Below are 7,639 nucleotides of genomic sequence, written 5' to 3'. Positions count from 1 at the left end.
TCCCGCAACCCCGTGCTTAGACCTTTCTATTAAATGGCTCACCCCAAAGGTACTTCTTACCGAGACTCCCCCAGCCCTGAGTGGGAGGGTCCCCGAGGACCCCCTTCATGTGGACCACCCCCTTCCTGCCTCCAGCTCCCTGGGGCAGCAGCTGCTGTGGGCTGGCTCCTGCTGGAGCGCCCCACGCAGAGTACGGCACCTACTCCCTTCACAATAGATGGATCACGTCTGCGTGCAAAGCTCTGTGAGTGCCTGGTGTGCGCATGTGTCTGGGCGTGCCTTGCGCGTGCGTGCACAGCGAGTACGTGCATCTCTGTGGGGTCTGCAGAGTGACCTGGGTGGGGCTCCTACCCCGGGCGGCGGCGGCGCGGAGAGGGAGGAAGCCAGCGTCCCGCGCCCCCAGGAGGCAGCACTGAGCCGCCCTGGCCTCGCCGGCAGCTTAACAGGCAGAAAGAGCCCTGTGTCTCACCCACGGGGCCTGGAGAGAAGTGCTTCAGGTCTGCAAAGAGAGCAAGGGAATAACAGCCCAAAATCCCCATTGCGGGTCGTGGTGAGATGGGAGAGGGTGCTGTCAACGTTTCTAAGATCGGGTGGTGGGTTCACAGGTGTTTGTTGTCTTAATTCTTAAATCCTACCCATATTTTGTAGATATTATTTTGAATCCATTTGGTGGTACTTTTTTTCTTTCTAGTAAAGGTTGACCTCAGCTCTCTCTAGAACAGGGAAAGACCCCTTGCCCCTCTGAGTCAACTTCTGGGGCAAACATGAGCCTGGCAGCTCCTAGGGTCTCCCCAGACTCCTGGAGGGTTCCCTGGGGTTGACCTCCACCCTGGGGAAGGGGAGACGGAGCTTCTCCCACGGCCCTGGGTCCCCTGCCACCACCCTCCAGGATTAGCCACACCTTTACACGCAGCTTACACGCACATTCGCACGCCCATGGTCCCACGCTCACAGACTGACATATTCACACACTCACGCATTTACACACTCCCATTCACACTCTCCCACTCATACAACTTCATACCACACACTCACACGCATTCGTAGACTCTTACGCTCTCAGGCACATTCACATACACACACTCAGGCTCCCACCTTCACACACTCGCCCACAGCTTTCACATAGTCACACACACACTCCTAGACTCACACGTTCATAATCACAGATGCACACGAACTCACACACTCATAGATCCATACACACTCGCACAGAGTATATGCACATTCACAGACACTCACAATCAGCTCTCACACACATTCACACTCACAGACTTGCACACCCACACGCCCATGCACACTCACCTGTATCCACACCCTCACACATGCATACAGACGTGCACAGCCTCACACTGATTCACATTCACAGACTCACACTTTTACACATTCATGGGCACTTTCACACTTGTGCACACACACTCACACAGCCTCTCACAGCTCGTCCTTTACCCACCCACTCACACAAAGCAGCCATTGCCATGCACACTGGCCCATTAACCCTGAGTCCTCCCCGTGGGGGGGTGGGGAGCTTCCACCCACCTTGCTCTCAGAGAGATTTCTGGACTCTGCCCAGGAGGCCCCAATCCCAAGGTAGAGGGGTGTTTTTCCTCGGACTGGAGGCAGCAGAACCAGGGCCGGGATCACGTGACAGCCCTTTACAAGTCTGCAGGCCTCAGAGGAATTCCCCAAGCTGCCTGCACCCATTCACTAGTTCATTCTCTCACTCCCCGACCTCCATGAGGGAGAGCCCGGAGACGTGGCAGGGGACACACATGACAGTGGGCCCTGGTCTTAGGGGGCTCTGTCCCCGGGGGAGGCACCAGACGTCACAAGCTGGTTGAGCAGGTGGGGCCGTGGGAGCACCTAAGAGGGACCCCCGATGCAGCCCAAGAGGCAGGACAGCTGGGGCAGGTGTCTGAGCAGGGACCTGTATACATAAGGGTCACAGGTAGACACTAGCCTTCCTGGCAGGAGATTGGCGTGTGCAAAAGCCGGGGGGCCCCAGGGTCTGGCACCCTCAGGGAAGTGAGACACCTCGGATGGGGGGCGTTGGCTGGGGAGGCTGAGATGGGAGCTGGGCCTGGAGAGGCGGCCAGGGGCCCGCAGTGGAAGGCCCTGTATGCTCTGCTAAGGAGCACAGCCTCTCTCTTGAAGGCCACAGGGTTCCCTGATCAACCGTGAAGGACAGGCGAGGACAAAGCCTCTCTGCAGAGGCCAACAGTGTGTCCAGAACCTCTGGGAATGGCAGGTGCCCTCAGCCCCTATCCCAGGAGGAGAGTTAGCCCAGAAACCCCATCCACTGGTTCAGGGAGCACCCCACAGGTGAGCTGCGCGCTTCCCTAACGCATCAGAGCGCGACCCCAGTGAGTGACAGAGTCTGTCTGTGCAGAGGGTCAGAAACAAACGTGCAAACCAAAACCCTGGGAATCTTCAGGAAGAGTGGCCAGCTTCTCCCAAGCAGCCTGGCCCGGCTGAGCCACTGGCTCTAGCCCAGCAAGGAGTGAGGGGGTGTGGGGATGCCCCACGGGAGGGAGCAGGGGCTGGGGAGGCCAGCGCAGCAGAGCTGGGGACAGCATGGGGGAGGCACAGGGTCCTGGCTCCCCAGCCAGCGCCCATTCCTGTATGAGGAAGGGTGGAGCTGCTCCAGCCTACCCGTTCCAGCTGCTGCCGCACCCTTCCAGCCTGTTCTCACCTGTTCCCACGGTTTCCCAGCCTGCCCCAGGCCCAGTTCTCAGTGCTAACTCCCAGAATCCTTCAGGGTTCAGAATCCAGCTAGAGAGACCCTGGTCTGAATGTCCAGAAATCCACCTCCACTGGGACAACTGCCTCCCCCCAACACAAACGTGTGCACACACACACAGACACACATGCACACACACACTGAACCACCCTTAGCCCAAGGACACCGGGACACAGAGCTGGCTTTCAGGGGCCGAGGCACTTCCTTACACTGCAAACAGCACCACTCCCGGGGCCAAGTGCTACTCTAGAGGGTCCGCAGGAACAGGGTCACGCAGAACGCCAGCTCTAGGGCTCAGCCGTCGGAAGCCGGGGAGGGGGTAGCCTGAGGGGTGCTCAGTGATGGGCTAGATGGGGTAGAGGCTGTGCCCACCTGCTCCCCCCTCCCCTGGCCCAGGCCCCCTGGTCGCCTGGCACTCAGCCTGCTGCCTCTCCAAGTGACATGCTGAGTTGACATTTCAGCTTGTCCCCTGCCCCTCCTCCGACAGCCCCGGTGTCACCCTTCCCGACCTTCCGTGCAGGACAGTATTCCCACGCCCACTCTGGGCTCGGGGCCAGGGCCCGTTGGTTGCCACCAAGGCCTGGGAAGTGGTTTCTGCAGCCCAAGCAGCCCTGGGCCTGCCCAGGAAACAGCCCGGCCCTGCCTGCTGCGGAGACATGACGGAGGCGACCAGCCCGGGCCCCGCGGGCTGAACTCAGAACTGCTGAGGCCGTAGAACTGGGTGACTCGGGAAGGCAAGTGGCGTCTGGCAGCCATTCGCTGGAGTGAATGAAATGCCAGCTCTCCCAGCAGCCCTCAGAGGAAGTGGGGAACCGTGGACAGGGTCCCCAGAGCCCAGATTTGAGGTTACCTCCCCTACCCCCGGGCAGGGGCCTGGCCTGACCCACAGAGGCTGGTGGGGAAACCGCAGAGCTGGGGTGGAGGGTCCCCCGTGGGGAAGGGGTGGTGGCCCAGCACAGCCCATCTCAGGTCTCAGTCTCAAGGTCACAGTCCGCCCACCAAGAGCCCAGGGGCCTCACATTCCCCCCCGACCCCAGCCTGCACCCCACCCAGCAGGTAGGTAGGGGGGTCTGTCCTCCTTTGACAGGAGAGGAAACTGAGGCCCGGAGAAAGGAGGTGGACTGTGGCAACGTTTCACAAAGGAGAGGTGGGGACTGGCCTTGACCAACCCCTGCGTGGATCCCTAGCAGACCCCTGCCCTGCAGAGAGCCCGGCGGGCACGCAGAGGAAGCAGGGAGGGGCAAGCTGTAGGCAGCCCCCAGAGCTGGAGCCCCCGTGGACACAGGGCCCCCCTCAGAGCCTCCGCCCCAGCACCGCACCTGGCACCCAGGGTTCCAAGCTGCTGAGGACAAAGGCCTCCCTGAGAGACTGGGCGCTACAAACAGGATGAGCCCCCTGCTGCTCCCTGGCCTTGGAGGGGCCCTCGTCACCCCCCAGCTGTCGGAACACGCTTCGCCCTTCCACCAGCACTGGCTGAGCCATGAGCGGGACCAAGGCCCAAACCGCAGGTGGGCGGCATAAGCCTCAGCGTCCAGGTCTCCAAGCGCAGAGGCAAAAGGGGGGCCTGAGGAGGGGCTGAGCAGTGGGCACCCCAATGCCCGGGCCATGGTGGGGGGCTGGGGCTCCAGCAGGATCCCCCCGCCCCCCGCAGGTATGTGCAAGGCAAGCACACACCCCGGTCCAGGCGGGGTCCCTACAAGGCCAAGGTCATGGTGCTGAGCTGCCTCTGGGGCAGGCGGGGGCCTGGGCAGGGCCCAGGACTCATAGCTTGGCCAAGCCCAGACGCACCCAGCTTGTGAGGAATGTGGACCCCGCCTGGGCTGGCCCTGGGAAAGCTGCCACCCCCGTGGCTCCTGCCCAGCCCTGACTCAGCCTGGGTGGGCCGTGGGTGTGGAAGATGCAGCCTCAGCAGGACCCAGTCTCCCCAGCCCCACCCTCCCCTCTGGCCCACCGGGGACTGAAGCAGGGTACAGGGCCTGACAGAGGGGCCGAGAACTGGAACGGCACACACGGGGTCTCAGGACTTGGGAGACAGCCGGGACACAGATCTGACTTGCCCTTCCCTGCACTGCCCAGGGCATGCCTGCATCAGATTCCCCCAAACATCAGAGAGCAAGGCATTCTAAACACAGTGGTCTGGCCCCTAGGACCCGAGCCCTCTAGCACGGGCCTCTCACATCCCTGAGTCTCAGTTTCCTCATCCATAAAGGGGGGCCAGTGATGGTTCCTCCCCACAGAGCCAGGCAGAGGTGGTGGGAGAAGTTTCTGCTTAACCTGCAAACATTGGACCAGCAGTTTCAATTGATCACAGCTCTGACCAGGCCTGGTAACTTGGGGAAGGGCCCATCAGCTCTGGGGTAGTACCCCCAACCCAGGGAAGAGAAGCAGAAAGACCCTCGGGTTCCATCACTCCCTAAGTGGCAGAGGCATTCACCAGGGAGGCCCGGTGAGCCCTGTGCCCCACAGCTGGGTGACTCCATCTGTCCTCTGTCTCTGTCGCCCATATGGATGTTCCCGAACTCCCCAGGACAGAGGCTGGGACTCCCCACTGAGACCCGGAGCTCCCAAGGTCTGGGGCCATGTTCCTCCCTGACGGGGGCTCCCCAGGGACAGACACCCCATCTGCCTGTATCACCCCACAATCCCAAGCCCTGGGCCACAGAAACCAAAGGCCAGTGAAGGTCAGAAAAACTGTCCTTCCCCTCTCCAGCGCCATCCCAGCTTCCCCAGGCCCTGACCCCCTCTGCTCACCCACCCAAGCAGCCCCAAACGTGGGGCTGGACCGGCCTCCCAGTGCCCCTGCCCCAACCTGGGGGCTGGTGAATGTCCCATCCCTCCCCTGCTGCCCCCCAGCCAGAACAGAGGGACCCTCTCATACCCTCCCTCCCTGAGCCCTTCCCACAGCCCAGCTGGCCCAGGAGGACTCTCTTGCTTAGACCCACACTTCCCCCTGTGATGTACCTGGCCCGTCTCTGCCTTCCACACACTACCAAGTCTGAAGGGCTGAGGTTGGGGCCACACCACCCAAGGCTGCTGGGACAACAGCCCTGGCTCCCCTGAGCTTGAGAAGGGAGGGAAGGGTCTCTAGGCCCAGAGACCCTGCTGCCCTCTCCCCCCACCCTGCCTGCCTCCCCCCTCCCCTAGCCAGGCTTCTCCCTGACCAGGCACAAAGGCCCAGGTTCGGGTGTGACCTTGGCAGGGCAACGAGTCTGTATTGTTGGGTGTTGTGCCTCCATTACCAAGGAGAGAGGCTGGGGCTGGCTCCCTGCCATGTTTGGGCCCCAGGCTGAATGCATGGGTGGGGAGGGAAGGCAGAGGATTTGGGGTGTGAGCTCAGTGCCCGCTCCCAGGGCCTGCGGGCAGGGAGGGCTGCCTGGGATTCTAAGCCACCTGGGCTGATTCAGACTTGCTCCCACCCTACCTTTCTGCCAGCTCTGGGAGGCACCAGGCCAGGTGGAACCGGGCGAGGGAAGGGCTGGCTCCCCTGCTGCTCAGATGGGGGCATGGGGCCCCACACAGCAGGCACTGCCATGTCCCGACCCCCAGGACTGACTTTGCACCGCCCAGGACTCAGGCCACCTGGGAGAGGATCCCAGGACTCCAGGTCAAGTCACCACCCCTCTTCGACCTCAGTTTCCCCATCTGTAAAGTGTCAGGAGCTGGCCTGGGCGGTCCCTGAGAAGCCTCCCTAGTTCTGTTTGCCCACCATGAGCTGGGCCGGCTTGAGCGGGGAGGCGGAGGGGATCGCGGCCGGCTGGATTTCTGCAGGCCGCTGCCCATCCTGGGGCTGGCACACCTGAGTGCCAACGGGTGGCTGAGGGCAGGAGCCCAGGGCTGTGGCCAGAAATGGTGTCAGAGGGGAGGGGGCCTCCCTGTCCCTCGCCCGACGGCTAGGGCTACCCTTTCTCCCTCTCCCAGCAATGACCAGGCAACAGCTGAAAGAACCTCGGCCTGACCTCCAGTGACGCCTCACCAGCTCCCAGCCCCTCAGACAAAAGGCAGCTTCAATTGTTAGAACATGCGTTGAGGCCTGACTGTGTGTCTGACTCTGTGCTCAAGGCTGGGAGGCCGGACCGAGGCCCCATCCCAGCGCCAGGGACACAGCCATGGTGCAGGAGGCCACAGGCACCACGGAGCAGCCCATGGGGACAGAGCAGGGCAGGCCTGGGGGGAGGGGGAGGGGGAGCTGAGGCAGAGGAAGGAGGGGAAGGGGCTTAGGGAGGCAGACAGTCAGCCGCGCCGCAAAGAACACGATGAGCGTAGGCATTTGGGGGTGGGACGGTGGAGGTGAGGCCAAGACATCAGCAGGCAGTCGGAGAGCTGGTCTCCAAGGGCCTTGTGACCAGGCTGAGACACTGAGAATGGGGGTCATCGCAGGGGGAGGGGAAGGACCTGGCCCCAGGAGGTGGGGACCCACCTCCCCACAAGCAGACACCATCTCTGGGCCCTGACCGAGGCTCTAGACACCACGCGGAAATCCCGAAACCTAGGTCTTTGCTTTGGATAAACACATGAGCTAAGGCCCATCTAACCCAGACCCGCCCTCCAAAGCCTTAATTTGGCAAAACAGAGAGAAAAGAGGCTCGTTTGTGCAAGTACGCCAGCTGCTGGACCACTGGGCTGCTGGAGGTGGGGCAACCACGGGGCTGACGTGGCTGGAAGCAGAGGGTCCTGGGCAGGGACGGCCCCAGGCTGGAAGGGGAGCCAGCGACTACACTCAAATGCCCGCGGGGCTGGGCCCCCAGGGGTGGACAGTGCAGGGGGCTGGGCCCCCAGGGGTGGACAGTGCAGGGGGCTGGGCCCTCAGGGGTGGACAGTGCAGGGGGCTGGGCCCCCAGGGGTGGACAGTGCAGGGGGCTGGGCCCCCAGGGGTGGACAGTGCAGGGGGCTGGGCCCCCAGGG

The sequence above is a fragment of the Delphinus delphis genome, chromosome 19 (assembly GCF_949987515.2).
Source record: "Delphinus delphis chromosome 19, mDelDel1.2, whole genome shotgun sequence".
NCBI classification, from domain to species: domain Eukaryota; kingdom Metazoa; phylum Chordata; class Mammalia; order Artiodactyla; family Delphinidae; genus Delphinus; species Delphinus delphis.
Note: the sequence above shows the minus strand (reverse complement) of the source record.